The following is an 18618-nucleotide window of genomic DNA, read 5'->3' as shown; positions in this document are numbered from 1 at the left end:
TGACAAACCCACTGTCCACTAATTGGGGGCTGTGGGTTCTGTTGCTTTTGCCTACTTGGTTAAAGTGCAAGGCAAGGCAAGTGCAGAAGTTGTCACAAAAACAACCAAAGAAGTACATTAAAAGCTTCAGAGAGATCCCAATCTCCGGATCATTGTGAATGCACAGACAGAGACGAAGAGATGAAGAGATGAATGAGGAGAACATGCTCTTAACCACGCACTGCAGGAATGGGTTATTTTTAACTGCGGTGCGATGTTCAAGATAGAGACGTGAGCCGACGGCCACCACACGTTTCATTTGCTATATATAAGTTAATTTAGCAGCTGTAATGCAGTCGGATATGTGCGCTGCCTGTGTGCCCAGCCCTGCCACATTGACATGGGCACAACCTGCCACACGTCTTTGACTGGGGTGTAGATAATAGTCTTTTGCATAACTGTTTACATCAGGCACTACATCATGCTTTGTAAGTAATTAAGAAACTTCTACTACACTACTCCTGCCTGCGATATCACACACCACAGTCATAGCTACAGTAATGCTCTTTATACTGCATCCCCCTATAAAACCAGGCAGCGAGAGCCAGGGGACGAGGGGTCACGCTTCGGGGGGACGATGAAGAGGCAGAGGCTGGTGGTCTGAAAGGGCAAGACCCCTGATTTTGCAGACCTCCACTGCCTGCTCGGTGGAGAGAATGTCCTCAAGATGTTCCTGTTTCATTGAGAACCATCTCCCGAGTCTACAAATGTGAACATTTGAGTATGCCACTTCTGGTGTTTAGTGTGGCTCTGTGTCTGTCCGTTGCTGCTTGGTCGGTTTTCTGGTAAAAGCCATTCTCTAATTTGGACTTGAGCTTTGTAGCTGTCAATATTCGCCATGTCTTTAAGTACGGAATAATATCCACGTTCTTTTACCCAATAAGCTGCTGAAATATTCAGTATGAGACAGACACTTCTTGCTGAATGCTGTGTGTGGGTATTGTAGCAGGCACTGGTCTGTGGTTTGACTTCCTTCTGCAAAAGAGCTTTTTTAAACTTTTGTCTTCTGTTCTCTGAATGCTGCTATTTTTAGTCAAAGTAATTTCCTGTCTGATACAGAGTTTAAATATAATTCTCTCCCTTTCAGAGTATATTGAGTAATCAAAACGTGTAGCTCAGCTGAATGTTTAGTAAGGAACCTCGTTTATTGCATTGGATTTGAACGTTCACGGTGCAGAAAAATGTAATTTCTTTATAAAAGCCTGCAGGCGAGGCATTATGTGGGACAAAGTACATTACGGTTTACATTTGAAATCCACAGAACTGTATTTTCATATTTTTATTATGGAAATGTAATAGTTTTGCATAACAGCAGATACTACAGAAAAATCAGCATGTGAAACCATTATGTAGACTTTGTTAACATGAATGAGCATTAGTTGTCATTTTCTTTTGAGTTTTTAAATTAAAAAAAAGGTTTCTGCCGACATAGATAAAACTAAAACAGAAACTGTACTTGAATTTCAGAACCAGGGTTTTGCATTTCACCTTTTCTGGGAATTGGGTGGCATTGAGACAAGACAAGGAAACCACACGGCTTTCAGATTGAGAAGCGGTGACCACAGAGAGTTGCAGAACAGTTTACCAAAAAGCAATGCAACGCTTCACTTCAGCAGGCGTGGCGCTAATCAGACAGGAGGCTCTCAGTAACACAGGGAGTGACCAGGAGAAAAACACACATACGTCTTTCTTTAAATGTTTAAGGACCACTTATAGTTTCTCTTCCCTTGTAAGCGTGCCCTACATGGTCATTTTGCGTTGCATATATAGAGAACTCAGATGTTTCCATTGCATGTGTGTAATTGGCCTAAACATACAGGTCTAAACTTATATATAATACACACATACATGTCTGCTCTCTCACACTGTTTATGCCAAGTTGATTTGGGATTAAAGCACAAACACAGTACTGATGTGCAAAGGGAACCGGAAAACCAGGTATTGAGGGACAGTGTGGGAAATTAAAAGCAGATGGGTTCATGGTTGAATACTGGAGGCTCTTGTTTTCACTTACAGGCCTGGGAATCTGGAATAAACTGGTTAAAGCTGAGTCACCTCAAAGGAAAGGTCTTGTAATAAATTCTGCAATCGACTGGCGAGACAAATGGCCTCGTTTGAATGTTTGCAACCTTATTTATGATTATTATTATTTGTTTATAATTTACTATATATATATTACCTTGCATATGTTCTTATTTCTTACAGTTCCTTGTTAATCATTGTCTAACCTGGGGCCGTTCAAACAGAGTTCACAAATTCACAGCCACCTCCCTTGATTTTCCCCCCCTTTTCTTTCCCTCCGATGCCTGCCAGGGACTTGTTAATTGCACCTACATTCTCGAACACCTTAATTACCCCGTGTATTATTAATGGAAAGAAACCAGAGTCGTGCCCCGCAGGTGTAACCAGGCCTGGCCCTCTGCTCGTGCCTGTCTGTGTGTTTGACGACAAAGGTCCCGACTCCTGACTGAGAAGGTGTCCTCTGTTGACGCTGCTGACAGGCATGTGAAGGGCAGGATCATGTTACCTTTGAGGACCCTGGGATACCGTTAGGGTGACATGTATGCTCAGAGCAGTCACTGGGTACTAATGTCAACTATGGCTCTGAGCAGACACTTGTTTAGGTCCTCAACTTGTCATTAACAACCCCTAGGAGGACCACAGACAGAAAGGGCAGTGCAGTTTCAGTCAACTCTGCTATCTTCAGGGTTTGGAGGAGGAGACGCTGAAGACCCCACCAGTGCTGGCAGAGTGTGGCTCTTTACATAAGAACATAAGACAGTGTCCAGTCGAGAGGAGCCCATCCGCCCCATCGTGCTCGTTTGGTGTCCATTAATATCTAAGTGATCAAGGATCCTATCCAGTCTGTTTCTGAATGTTCCCAAATTGTCTCTTCAGCCACATCGCTGGGGAGTTTGTTCAGATTGTGACGCCTCTCTGTGTGAAGAAGTGTCTCCTGTTTTCTGTCTTGAATGCCTTGAAGCCCAATTTCCATTTGTGTCCCCGGGTGCGTGTGTCCCTGCTGATCTGGAAAAGCTCCTCTGGTTTGATGTGGTCGATGCCTTTCATGATTTTGAAGACTTGGATCAAGTCCCCACGTGGTCTCCTCTGTTCCAGGGTGAAAAGGTTCAGGTCCTCAGTCTCTCAGTAGGACATTCCCTTCAGACCTGGAATAAGTCTGGTTGCTCTCCTCTGAACTGCCTCTAGAGCAGCAATATCTTGTAGTATTGCAGGTATGACATACCTCGACTCCACACGGGAGTAAAAGGGTTGCCACGTATCAATCAATGGCTTTAACGAGGGAACGGAAAGATCCTTTCAGAAGCATTTCAAATCAGATTAAACCAATAAAACAACACTTTGTGGTAATGACTTCTCTCAGGTATTATTGCCTGCAGTTACCTCAGAAGAGTAGGCGCAGAAACTAGCAACGCTCCCCACAGCCTGCTATGTCAATGTCTAATTGTGGTTTATCATTCTGCAAGGACATTCAGTCATAAAACGAATGTATTAAATTGATAGGGCACCATTACGGCCCTCCTGTTTGTACAGTCAGATTTTCCATCGATGCCCCTGCAGGCCGCGGTGCGTGTTGGTCAGAGGGAAACTTCTTATCGGCTTCTTCTTGATGCGCTGGGTCTCCTTCTGGATAATCTGGTGGATGTACGTCAAGAGGTTCCCAGAGAGAGGCATTCCCTGGACCTTGGGTTTGCATTTGTATAGGACTTGTGCTGTATTGTCACAGCTTCATCTGTGTTTTTACAACTCTTGTGCAGAGTCTTTCAGTGGTTCAAGGGACTTCACTGCACTGGACTAAAGTCAAGATGCCTCAGACACATTTATTATGCTATATCATGATATTGCCATTTGTCCAGCGTTCAGCACTGTATGGCTGTTATATCGGTCAATGTGAAGGCAGGTCAACTGATTTAATATATTCTTCTCCGCATCACCATCTTCATGAGCCTGTCTGTGCCAATTTGCTATCTGCCAAGAGTCACAACAGTCGCACAGGCAGAATTTCAGCACTGCCACGCAGGGCTTCTCTTTCACAACCAAACCATCCTTTCATGAAATAAATACCAACAAGAAACTCCTTTGAATTCCAGCTCTTGAGACTATCGGACATGAGGAACAAAGAAGTTGTGTGGAAAAGATTGGGCGAGGAGGCTGTATTTTGTATACGGCACCAATCAGGAGTAAGACCATGAATAGGAGTGCTCATGGCTGTCTGTTAGAGATAGTTTCAGCCTTTTCAAATTCACAATGCTTAGTTCTACATTATTGTTAAGGCCAGGGATATTAGTACAGGAAAGACAATCACCCTAAATGTTTACCACTTGCATTTGCTTATTCCTTTAAGGTGCTTGAAGATGGGAAGTATGCTGCTTTCTTACCCTACAGAGACTTCAGAGTCTCCATATCCACATCCACATTTCTCTGTCAGATGGGGATTTTTTGGTGTTTCTGTCCTCCTGCAAGCGTGTCTTTCAGTGAAAGATCATTAATCTCAATGCTGGTTACTCATCTCTCTTGAATTGTGGCCCAGAACTTTCAACACTACATTTTCACTAATGGACGCCTTAAGAAAACAGCACAGACTTATTTCTATGCATTTTAAACCAGGCGTGAAAGGAAAGGGAGAAACTTTGACTTCTAAGTGGTGCATTAAAAACCCTATACTGTACATGCCCTGAGGGTCCCTCCTCGCTGCTCACGTGAATCAACATATTAGAGTGATGTATGCAGGCAGTGCTGACACTGTAAATAATGGGGTATTCAGTCCGTGTTCACAATATGAACCTTCAAGCGCCTCGCCTCAGATCAGGGGAAGAAATGAGCCATTTCACAGCAGAACCGAGTCAGCAGAGTAATACACCGGTCTCAGAGAAGGACCCGGCGAAGGATCGCTTTCTCTTGTTGTTGTCTTTGTTTTGTTACACCTACCTCTTTAACTGTGTCGAGGACCTTTCAGTCCAAGGATTTGAAGTCGTTAAACATCCTCTTTTTGCTTTGTTGAGAGTAACCAGCCGCAACAGAATAAACAAAAATGATAAAGTTGTGTTAAAAATGGAAAAGCCCTTTTCAGCTCTTCACAGGCCACAGTGAAGTCATGAAGTGGATGTTTTACCAACAAAGTGTCGATTCACAATGAAGCTCTTTCAGGCTGTGGATGGAAACCAGGCCCTCCCAGAACAGGTAACACCTGGGGGGGGTGCTTAAACACACTTTGCTTCTCATAAAAAGCCCTGTGTTTGTTTTGGAAGGGGAGTTTAATCATCCTTCTTAACACCCCTTTAGCCTCCTGGGACTTCTGTTCATTCAGTGAGATGTAGCTGATTGCAAAATGGGCGACACTGAACACAAAGCGTGGGGACGCTTCGAGAGACTGAGACTTCACAACGAACACTGAGACGCTTTCCCAAACTGGCTGGTATTAAAGATTAGTCTTTTCTTCCCCCTGTAGCATTGTTATTCAATTATTTAAGCACATGGCGGGATTGTTCAGCTCACCCCCGACAGGAGCGCTGCTGACGTGAGGCGTTTGATATATATCTTCCCGTAAACGGGGTTTGAACCAAATACCAACCACCTGACAGGCGAATACTGATCTGTCAACACTTGGCGGTGATCCTGCCTGTCCTGTAGAAGAACCCTGAGCCACATCACAGAGAGGGGCAGGAAATCATCGGGAATGACTGTGCTGAGCAAAGGCCTCTGGGAAGTGGAATCAACTTACAGGAGGAATTGCTGGAGAGAGATTGTGTCCATCCCAGCATCTGAGACGGGTCTCCTGGGTGTGTGTGTTTGTGTGTGTTTTTGTAGTATATCCTACAGCAGCACTGTGAAACTAGAATAGATGCAAACGACTGGTACCATCAGACCGAGACCCACAATGCACCGTTTCTTTCCAACACTCCCCTCGGTTGTTATTGGTTCTGACCGGTGGGCTGATCCAGGTTCCTCTGGAGTTGCAGCTCCGCAGTGACACCGGCAGGAACCCCAGATCAGCCTGACTCATCATGACTGACACCTGAGGACTGCTGTGTCACTGACATGTGTCTATTGCATTGGTGTCCAGTTACCTGTCTGGACACTGGGGGCGATGGATCGCGCCACACAGCCCATTTAACATTGAACTTTGATTCTCCTCAAGCCAAATTACATCCGAGTCGCATAAGTGGGCTGTTTGTCGTCTCTCTGGCTGTGGTCAATCTGATACACTTCCTTGACTCTGCATTTGAGCCCAGATTCTTGTTTGAGGTCGTTTGGAATGAGTGCTGAGCTGTAAATATGTATTCTGTGCACATTTGCTCATATCAGGTGATAACACATCTCTAAAAGTACCCCCACCCCCTCAGTCTGTCTAGATGTTGTACGGTGAATGAGGTCTACATGTCAGGGGCATGTCTGGGACGTATATCCTCTTCTCATCAGAAGCAGGTCAGCTGCCGCAGCGATCAGCACTCTCTCTTCTGGGAATCCAGTCTTGGCAGCAGCAGCCGATTCCAGTCAGTCACGTGACTCAGATGGCTTTGGAGGGATCTCCCGGTGATCACATGACACCGCGCTGATTCATGCCACACAGGCTCAGTGGGAGGGTGGGAGGAGACGGCCGCAGGTCTCCGCTCTCTCTCCTCATTTGTCAAAGCAAATATAATCCCCCCTGCGCCGGCTCCCTCCGCCCCCATTCCTGTGCCTTCTGCTCGGGTTAACTAAATAATGCAGGACTTGTCTGTGAGTGAACGCAGCAGACAGCCTGCCTGATAGCTCGGGCCCCGTGTGGGAGAGAGACAGCGGGGGTCTGCCAGCGTGGGGGTCTGCTCCAGGGTGCTGATGTCTGCAATCCACTTTGAGATGCTGGCCTGCTCTCTCTGATGTTTGGGTCCGACCTGCTGTGTGCTTTGTGATAAACTAAAACACAAATTCATACACAGATAGTCCTCCTAGGCTTGTAATTTCCAAAAGAGACTATTTACAGTTAGTATGCAGGCAGGCAGAGCTGTTCTTGGTAAAATGACTCTCTATTTGGGTTTCCCCCTGAAGGCTGATGGGTGACAGCAGTTCTCAAGAGCAAAAAGGTGTTTATAAACACTGTGAATGCCTGCTTTCCCAGGGAAAAGCATGTTCTCCCCACCAACCTGAAAATAAAGCATTAAATCGTTACAATTGTGTAACTCTTGCTGCTTTGTAGACATTTATTAGAGAGTAGCCATATTTCCTGGGAAGAGGATCAACGCACTTCTGCCAACGACAGCATTTCAAGAATCATTGCAACTGCATCTGTACTCAAGGTTAACGAGCCTGGGAAGACGGTGTTCTGGTAAATTAGCGCCGTTAGGCATGTTTAGTAGCTGTCACTCTGGCTGGAAGTTCCCCGTGATGCACGGAGCGCAAAGACAGCGAGGGGAGAAAACGTCCTGCTATGTGCTGCAAATTGACAAGCAAGACCTCAGCAGCAGGAGCAATCAGCACACAGAGACTGACACGTTACTGTAACACAGACTTTTTTATTGTATTAATATTATTATTAATATTCTAAACTGCATGTGCCTCTCCTCAGAGTTTAACCGTTCTTGACGTTGTTTATGAGATGTCCAAACTGCGCGAACAGGGATATGCTTTCACTTCCATCTTGATAGACGTCAGTCCTACTAGAAGCTGTAGGTCAGTCCGCAGCAACCCCCCATTTGGATATCAGGGTATTTTAGCCCCATATTCACGCCAGAATAGCTGTAGGTGGAGAATGAACTCACTCAGTCTACAGATATCGAATGCGTTTGTACGAGGACTGTTCGGCGAGAGTTCGAGGATGTGGGAAGGTGTCATCGGCTGCCCTTTAAAAACCCTGCGGCTGAGGTCTCCTGCTCTTTATTGAATAGCAACAGGGTTTTCTCTCTCTCTCTCTTTCTGTGTTTTCTTGCTTGTCATCAAAAGCCATAGCGCACTTGTTCAAGGTGACTAACCGAAAGAAGTGAGAATATTCAATGAAAAAAAACACAAGGGTTAACCACACTCCCTCCCTCTCTCTCTCTCTCTCTCTCTTTGTGTCTCTGTCTCACTCTCTCTCCCTCTCGCTCTCTCTCCCCTTCGGTTCTGTCTAGGGTGGCAAAATAATATACAAACCTGTCCACTCCAGCAAATTGCAACAGTGTAGGAAAATAAAATATAAAATCGATCAGCGCAATAAGCACAGAATTCTACACAACTCCTACGTCTTAAATACTCTTCCATTGTGAGCAATCTGGACAGACGATCTGTCTCTAACGGCTTCTCTTGTGTTATTTTAAACAGGCAAAACAAATTCCACTGACCAAGAGTGAGATATGCTTTATCTAATCTCCCACCAGAGTCTCTCCTCTCAAGATACTTCCCCACTCCTGCCTGCAGCTTCAACTTTAGCCTTTCCCACGCTGATTAAAACACCACCACGTCCATCCTCTTCTCAAGCTGCCTCTGTCCATTACACGCAGCAAACAAAGTCGTTTTCCACGTTTCACCACTCGTGTCTCCGTTACTAACAGTCATGTCACAGACGAAGTTACTTTATATATCACGTCAGGCTGATTTCCACACACACAAACAATGAATGCAGTGGAATCCCATAATATTCCCAACAGTAACCCTCTCCAGTTTGTTATCTGTTTGTTTGTGTGTTAGTCCTCCCAGGTTCTGGACCCTCTCTTTCAATGCTCTGTAAATATATCCCAGCTTGTCAACAATTTGTGTAGCCCAATCTGAAGTGTGACCAGAAACCATTGATACCTGTAATTCTTTGCAGTCTTAAGGTGAACATTAATTCACAATTTGTCTCAGAAAGCAAGCCTTGAGCCACACTTGCCACACCAGCCAGAGCATAGATCCAGTGTGCCCCCCACCCCCCAGCATGTACCTGCATGTGAACAGGCCAACATTGTCTAGTTTTTATTCATCAGTGCTCAGTGGACAAGGATGTCACATTTCTCCTCTTTCCTCAGCCTCCAGGGACTGCAGACTGGCAGGAGGCACTTGTTGAGGAAAAAAAGAAGGGGAAACTCCCCAGGGCATGTTTGGCAGTTTGCTAGACCGAGCGAAACGCTTCCTAACAATGGCACATTGACAGAGCTTGCTTGAACTTGAAGAGACGATTCTTTGTCCCTGTCACACACACACACACACGCAAACACGCACACACGCACGCACACACACACAACACACACACACTCCCCATCCCTCCTTTACCGCGCTTAACCTAAGAACGCCACCTGACACTCTCCCTCAGGGAAGGAACGCCCCACACCTAAACACAAAGTGAAAGTCAGGGGGTCTGGAAATTATACACAGAACAGACTCAGAGAAAGGGGTCTAGCTGAAAGATATGAGCCAGACTCGCCCCAGGGCCGTGTTCTCTGTGCCAGGGTGGAAGGACTTTTATACGAGGAGGAGAGAGCATCTCATTGGATCGCACCTCAGATGACCCACACTCCCTCACCTGGCCTGACACAGGTCTGAAATTTCACTTCCCACAACCCAGATCGCATGTCCGCCGCTCCTCGGGTGCCTTGCTTTACACGCAAAGGACAGCATTGTGGAATGAACCCAAGCCATGGAGACGAGGTCTTCTTTAAGCAGCTGTATAAGATTGCATTCAAACCGGCGAGGCGATATCACGTTCTCCCACATGTCTCTGAGTCTCGGCCTCAATGTCCGCAGCCCACATGACCGGCTGAGGTTGACAGTGTGGCCACAGCAACGGCTGCTCACGCCTCCCCACAACACTGGGAGACGAGCCAAGAAAAGTGGGAGAAGAGGCAGAGCTTTGGTCAATGGACTTGCAGGACCAAGGCGGTATAAAACCTCACGGCTATTTCATTTGTGGTTTGCAATGAACATATAACTGGATTCCAAGAGGCACAGTGAGAAAAGAAAGACTGACCCGAGGGATCAGTCTGACTGGGATGCTGTGGGTCGGGCTGGGGGAACTGACAGATATATTTCAGTGACAAGAAACATTTTGAAATACTCATGACGGGGAATGCATTTCAACAATGAAGCTACTAAACAAACACAACAGTTTCCACTGTCAGGCCGTGGTGGAGATGAAACGGCTTTCACTGCAGAATATAAAATTTCACTAACCGTGTCAAAACCGCAAAAATCACTGCTGTTTAGTTTCCCAGAAACCTGTCCAAATTCCAGAGCCGTAAGGTAAATGCACCGATCACAATGACAGCCTCGTCTATAAATAGCCAGAGTTACTAAGAAGAGTCCTCTTGTTTTCCCTCCTGTTTCCTAAGACATTTTGTTCACACCTGGACAAATCACACAGCTGAATACTGTACATGTCAAAGCAGAGACAGGGAAGGCCTTTGTGCGGCACTTGCCTGGAGGGATTTCGTTTTAGATAAACCACTTGAGTCGACTGAAGAAGAGTCTGTTGGAGTTTAGCAGGGGTTGTGGAAGCCATTTGTGAAACATCCTTTGGCTAATTACCTCCATCGGAAGGTTAAACCACGTAATTACCCGTGCAGTGCAGCGTGAAGTGTGTTCGTCTTGCTCTGAGATCAGAACGGGCGCTATCAGCCCCATGCTAAAGCGAGCAATTAATGACTTCAAAGGAAGAGCAATTCATATCAGGAAGAAAGTTTAGGATTGTTTCTGCTAACTGTTGCACTGAAAGGTGAGCAAAGGGTGAAGGCTTAGCGGCTAGGCTTAGGTTTAAGCTGCTACTACTTTTGTGTTTCCACTCTGTCTGCAAACACTCTCAGTTGCATTTTGAATATTTGCCTTAAAATAAAATAGTCATAAATCTCACACAGAGAGAAAGCACAGGAAAGATCATTTGAAGGTTAAATTGTCTGGCAACCTGAAGTCATGAGAATTTCTTGTCAAACACATTAAGTTACTGAACAGCCAGGTTATCAAATTAACCAGGTTTAATCTCTTCTTTAGCTTTGAAAGATTTAATGTCGAATCCTCACACTTTCACAAGGAAAATCACTAGTTCATCAGGAGTCGTCTTTCATTTATTTTAATGTCCATCATAAAAGCCTCCATTAACAAGGAAGTGGTTATAGATGGTCAACTTCCATGGAGAACATCTTCCACAATCTCTGTTAAGGGACCTTCTCTCTATAGCCTACATACAATGGAAACTTTCATTATTGTTTATAGTAGATTACAGTGGCATTAATAAATGGTTGGCAAATAGTTTATAAAACAGTTAAGAACCATTAATAATTCCATTTATAAATAATCAATAAACCTTCATAACATATTATTTATCATTTATAAAATAAAAATTGAAACAACACAGTGTTGTCAGCTCCCAATACTCCCAATTAGTTTTTTTTAATAAATAATAAATCATATCGTATAAATGTTTATTGATCATTTATAAATTGAATTATTAATGGTTCCTAACTGTGTTATAAATTGTTATTTATTAATGACACCCTGATTTTAAGTGTTACCCTCATGTGTAATAGCCCCCAGTTATTTTTATGAATACAGTGAAGGTGCAATTAAATTAGAAAGGTATACCGGCACACAATTACTCAAGAAGTATGACATCAACCATCCGTGGGCATCAATATATGACATCATCCGTGCACAGGCATCAAAACATGACAATCTGTGAGCAGGCAACAAAATATGACATCATCCATGAGCAGGAATCAAAAAATGACATCATCCGTGAGCAGTGTCTACAGGCCTGTCATACGCTGTCATCAATGCAATCTGCGGACGTACGTTGGGGGGTATGGGCATTAAAAAAATGTTTGTTAATGCGGGGGTGGGGGCATAAATCAGGGGGACATCACTCAGGGGTTGCCTTTTGTACTGGCTGTCAGACAAGTTTACTCTAATTAGGACTAAACTTGTGTATTATGTGTTCTTCATCTCAGTGTATTATGTTGCTTGAAATGTATCTGAAATTTGACTACTGGCAGTTGCTGTGGGTGAGGGCGTCTGCCGAGAGATCGGTGCAGTAATGATCTCCGGTGTGCCGCTCCAGCGCTGCCTGTCCGAACAGCCCCTGCGCTGACAGTGGAGCGACAGTGATGGAGCAACGCAAGCGTCTGTCACTGCGTCTGCGTTTAGTGTCGACAGCAGCGCCGGTGTCAGAACTCGGGGCAGCAGATACCAGGATCCTTCTTGAAGCCTGCAGGTCTGGTCTCCTCTGCCGGGAACAGGTCACGTGACCGACACCCAGCAGAGCAACATCTGCAAATTCAGTTTTTTATTCACTTGGCGACCCGACACACCTAACCGGCTTCTCTTTCTACTGCTCTGCAGTACATGTTTTTGGCTGAGCTGCAGTCTCATCTGTCTTCTGAGAATATCATTAGATGGATGCCAAGGTAAACTTCTCATGGTTAATCAGTATTATCTTACAAGCGTCACTGTGGCCAGCAGCCAATCAACAAGAAACAGGAGGTTTCCAGGAAAATATGATTCCAGGCAAGAAAATGATCATTCCCGACACATTCTTTACAAGTGGATGAGTCCAGGATTAATAGCACTACGATATATGCAATTAAAGCAAATCACCAGAACTGTTTATTTATAATAAACATATAATCATTTTGGAGGATTTACAAAGTGCACTGTCATTTGTAAGAGTTTATGTCCATCTCTTTATGTTCAAGGATTTCACTGAGTCTTTGATTCAGTCAAAAGGCAGGGTAACGTGGCAGTTTGCCCTGATTATGCCATGCTTGTACTATCCCTGGCCGTGGCTTTTCCATAGTATACTACAATAAATGCCCAAAAAAAGGACAATCTTGCAGGTCAGACCACCCTAACGTAACCCTGCAGTGAAGTATTGTTGTTATTAATTCCTACTGGATGGCGCTGTAACATAAGATAATAACGAGGCGATATCAGATCTTGGCCTGCCATATTAGGTTTCTTTTTTCCTATGAATGTTTTCAGTTCTATCTGCCATGATTCCTGTTTGTGATTTAAGAGCTACCAAGGGCCAACATAAGGACAGGAAAACGTTTTTTACAAAACAGTGAGTGCACTGAGAGTGTGTAGATCTCTTGGCAGCACAAAGCCCCGTCACTGCGGTTGTAGTCCAGCCCCCAAAACATGCCTGTTGTCCCCATGTGTAAAATGTTTTGATAACAGAGCTCACTTGGGAAACGATTCACACGTCAACTGCTACGGCTTGTAAACAGCCAGACGGGTAAGAGACGATGACTCAGGGGTCTCCCGCTCTGCTTGTTATGCTTCGTGCCCATGAGGGTGAGCGCTGTTATCACGCTGAGAGATTCACGGGAGGGCGGCCCTTTCTGAGAACACAAGCAGTGATGTCAGCTCACGTATGTCTCATGTTCATCAGTCAGGCCTTCTATCAGGAAAGCGGTGGAAAGGCTTTGAAGTGTGTTTGAGCATCTGAAGAGCACGCCGTCATCGAGAACACATCACAGCCCCCGTCTCCCGCCCCCCAGCCCAGCCCGGCCCCCCACAAACTGAGCATCAGTCATCACTGAACTCTGAGGACAAGACTAACCATCCTGGTGACGTTACCTTGATTCACAATCGATCTGAGAGATGTGTATCTGAATACATTAGAAAGATGCCTAGATGGTACAGGTGGGTGCTGTGTTGGTTAGACGGCTACACCAGACATATTTCACCAGCGCCAATTCCAGAGAGCTACATAATGTGAAACTAATGGTGTATGGAACAAACAGATTGTTAATTATACATAGTAAACATTAGCCTCTTTTCTGTATAATTAAAACATGTACATTTAATATATTTAAGCCTACAGTCCATATATTTCTGTAAATATATTGTAGTAATATACCTCAACACACATTTTCAGCCAATACAATGTATACACTGGACACATATTTGGCACATATGAGGGTAACATGTTTAAAATGCATGATTGTTCCATATGGGTGATATCATCAGCTTCAGTAACTAGTTAAATGAGTATCTGACTTCAAAACAAACCGCTGGATACCGTTTTACTAAGTTATTAATAGCTACAGGACTTGTGAAAGCCATTATGTTGATGGTATTATTCGGGTTAACCACATATGGTGAGACTTGTGTGTGCTTGGAAAGGCCTGTACAGTAGAAGCTGGCGATTCCTCACATTGGAAGAATCAGATGTATTTATTTTCCTTGTAACCAACATATAGAAAAAGGCCCTTTTACGGTTTTCCAACATTTCAAACTGCAATGTTTTTCTTTCTCCGCAATCTGAAGCGAAAACCTGCTCCGTCAGTTAGGCCTTGACTTGTTGTGTTATTTGCAATGCTTAGCAACAGGACTGTTTTTGCTTATCCCAGGCACCCCTCCCCCCCCCCCCAACACACACCCTCTGGCCGTTTCACAACAGTGTGTAATAGGGGCCGCTCTTTCTCACACATCTGGTTTGGATTCCCGGAGCTCAGAACTGCGCTGCAAGCTGTGCGATTCTGTTTCACAGGCATAAAACAGAAATAAAGAACAGATACAGACAGATCCAACTCCTCAGCACCGCACCAGAGAGTCCCAGCACATGCAGAAAAAATGTGACTTAAAAAAACACTAAATGAAACGTGCGTTTTATTGCTCTGTAAAAACTTTGCGGTGTTTCGTTTTTACGACCCAGGTTCCATCTCTTTTAGTTGCTCTGCTGCGTAGGAGCCAATGCCAGCTCAGGCCCAGCTGGACTGAGCCAAAGCAGATTGACATGGACTGTAATGCTTTTTTCCTTCTTTTCTTCAACTCTAGCTCTCTCTCTCTCGCGCTCTCTCTCTCTCTCTCTTTCGCGCACGCGCAGTCAGGATCCTCTTTCAGAGTTCAACGGGTTTATTAGGTTGGGCTAGTCAGATCAACAGCTGGGGAAGAGATGCTTTGTTAATGTACTTTGCTATTCAGATTTTGTTCCTCTGTATTGGTTTCTTAATGGACCGTGTTTCTGTTTTTGTTTTGTTTTCCACAAGAGTCGCACAGTACACATTCCCTCTAACAATCACATAATAAAAGGTATTTGTTTGAAATGTAAACAAGGCTTGAATTTTGCTTGGGTAGGCTTTAGTGTTGGGACGGAGAGAGAAGCATCTGATTTGAATCTTCATTTCTTCACAGTTCAATGTGGTTTTAAGGAAGGAAACCCCTTCGTTCAAGCAGGATAATATTCTGTGGGAGTTTGCGCCATTATTAATATAATATTTTGCTCTATTACAGATTTACTTTAAGTGTACACAATAAATTACATCACACTGTTGCTATTGAACTGCCTCTTTTATCCCATAGATGCTGGAGGATATAATCAGATGCTGTCCGGCAGTACCACCGGACAGGCTTGGTGTTACAGACACTGTTTATAACACATTAATAACTGCATTCTTACCTACCTGTGGCGCTTCCAAAGATAATGTACCTATGGTATCTGTGGTAGAAAACTGTATTGGCTTCCTCTGCCCAAAGCAGCGGTCTACTATTTCACCTTAGACGAGCAGCCCGGCTGACTCAGACCTCAGGCCCCGACAGGAAAGGTATCTGCGATGATTGAAGCCCGGTGATTCAGCCTTCTGAGACATGTGTCTGACAAGTGTTGGTGTAGGACTAAACACAGCCCTTCTCCTATATCTGTCCTCTCAACATCAGCGGCTTCGGCACGTCAGTTTGGGTGTCAGCCTGAAGCACGTTGCGGTCGGGACGATCACAGAGAACAGCAAACCAGAGGATGCGTTTCTGTACGCCGAACGATGACACGTAGAGTGTGGTGCATCGTGGGCCAATATCGCAATCCTAGAATGATACAGAATGATGTTAGTGATCTAGGAAGCAGAGCGAAGAAGAACAAGCGATATCCTGCTCTCCCCTGGCCTGTCTGCATTTTTTATTATATATTTTAATCCAAAAAATCGTTGACGTGCCGTGAATTTTATTCAGAGCTGTAAGATGGGACTGGAAAAGCCGAAGAGTCTTGATTGAAACTGCAATTGAAAGTCAAGGTTGGCTGCATCAAGGAGGAGAACAAAAGTCATGTTTTGAGACACTATTTTTAGTTTAGTGTTTGTTTTTTACACAAAAGATGGTTAACCAAATGATTTGGCTCACAAAAAAGAATTCTGTAGATAAAATGAAACCATGTTGGGAAAAACACAAAGCAGGCCAGCTAAGAATCTACAAAAAACATTTCACACGAGCAGAGTGTCTTCTCTCTAGGCTTTAGTAACATTGTTAGCGATTCTCCACAGTTTTCACAGTGGCAATTCTTCGGTACATTAGTGCAACACATGGCATGAACTCTGGAGCAACGCTGGCAACATCTGACTACCTGTTCAAACAAAGCATCAGGCAACAAGCAAGAATGCAACAGTTGATCAGGTTTATTCCAGCAGCAGCTGAACAAGTTAATACCTGCGTCCGCCAGGTCATATGAAGGAGTGTTGGATAAAAATAGAACTTATTTCTGAGATCTTAATTAATAAATTTATTAATAAATTAATAAAGTTTAACACACCGATGTCATGTAGCAGGAGCTGAGTTGTTAATATAAAGCACACGTCACTGTGTGGCAAATAGTTATGAGTATGAGATCTAGACTTTATCAAGTGAAGCTTTCAATCTCGTTCATTCAAATCAGTTTTGTTTGTTTGCTTATGTTTTGTTTAGTCTTGTCTGTTCTTTTACTGACTGGCCGTTCAGTACAAACACACATGGGGGGAAAAAAAAGACTTCCCAGCGAAATTCAGGAATTTCAGGAATCTCAATAACGGCATAAATTCCGGAATTTCAGGAATCCCTTTCTGGAAGATGCTTCTCAAAGGAAAATTATATATGTATATATATGTAAATGATATATATATGTGTGTGTGTGTGTTCAAGTCCTGAGGAGGCTTGCAGGAATCTCTAAAGGTTTGGACCCCCAAATTCAGCAGGGTTTCCTTATGTGTCCTACAGGTTGAGTTTATGAGTGTGATTATTTGTTCAGCTTCTATGTAAAAGATAAGATACTAAAATACTAAAAAACCTTCCAATGAAAATAAACATAGGCTGAAAAAGAACATTTCTGATAAAAAGCAGAGGTAAGGGACCACCTAAAAATGATCGTGACCCTCTGAACCAATCAAAGCCGCTCTCCAGAGGGGCCACTTGACATCTCTCCACAGTAACCAGGACCAGCTGGTGAGAATTAGTGGTGCGAACGCGACCCTCCTCACCTTCCCTCCTCGACCTTTTATTCCTTCCAGATCACTGGGATTCTCAGACAGACCCCTCTGATCAAACAGAGAGCCCGAGGCCGTTCTGTTTGGATATCACCGCACGATAACGTATATGGTTACCAGAAAAACACACCCAGTTCCACCAGACAGCGCCTGCGACCGGCGACTTTTGACCCCGGGCTGCACAGCGCTGATGGGAAAGCGGGGAGAAACGCATGCGACGTCAGGGCGGCCAACTGCTAACCTGTTAATGCGGACCGCGCTAGCCCCCTGCGGCGTTGAGCAAGTGTGTTGTTTCGCACTAAATCCCGCCATTAAACACAGATTATCCACTCTGGCTCGTGACTGTGCGTTCACACCGCTCACAGTAAATGCACAGATACCGAAACAGCTGGTTACACATCTCACAAATCTACAGATATCATATATATATATATATATATATATATATATATATATATATATATATATATATATATATATATATATATATATATATACACAAATGCATACACCAAGAAGCACAATCAAAGCTGACACACAGCCCATGGATTTAAAACCCTCTCCCCGGGTTCACAATGTCAGCCTGCCCTCCGTTAGACCCACCGCCGGGACCGATCACAGCTGGGCTTTAAAGAAGCACTTTAGTCGAAGGCCAAGAGGATCAGCAGACGAGCGCACAATAAATTCTTTATTAATACATTACCGTGCATTTGGCTAAATTAATCTCTGCAAACTAGCCCCCTTGGGACGGACTGCAAAGTATCATGTAATGCCTTCAATCAATAAGCTAAATGGAAAATATCTCTTTTATTGGATGCAGAAACGGCTACCACAAAAACCCTTCATTTATTTTTTATTTTTTTCCCAGAAGCCAAAGCGCATATTACTTGTAAACTAGATGAGTGACTATTTGGGCTGATTTATAGCATGGCAAGCCCTGTCTTATTTACTGGAAACAGACATTGCTAATTCATCTCAGAGCAGACACATTTGGGTTTCTGGGAACAAGGTTGGGGGCAAAACAAAAAGTTAAATGGTTAGAATTGCGGATGAATCATGAAGCTTTGTACTTTGTAAGAAGCGGACCTCTGAGGAGAGCGGTCTGGTGGTCTTGCAACCTGTGGAAGAATGGTGCAGCTAACAGAGGTACCACCCGTGATACAGTTAGTCATTGCCTGTCTCCAAGGGTCCAAACAATTCTGTCAAGATCAGTTCACCTCTACTGATTATGATTATACTCAGAGGACTGCTAGGAAACCTTCAGTAGATTCAGCGTGACCCCGTCACTTGGTGACCGCGGTAATGGTCCAGTCCAGGCCAAGGCAAATGCTGCGAATAAACCGACACCAGACCCTGGCACGGCTTCGGGGAGGTACGTTACAGAGACATTCTGATGAGTAGGTAATCTCTC

The sequence above is a fragment of the Amia ocellicauda genome, chromosome 19 (genome assembly GCF_036373705.1).
Source record: "Amia ocellicauda isolate fAmiCal2 chromosome 19, fAmiCal2.hap1, whole genome shotgun sequence".
Taxonomy (NCBI): domain Eukaryota; kingdom Metazoa; phylum Chordata; class Actinopteri; order Amiiformes; family Amiidae; genus Amia; species Amia ocellicauda.
The sequence above is the reverse complement of the archived record's forward strand: the minus strand, read 5'-3'. Positions refer to the sequence as shown.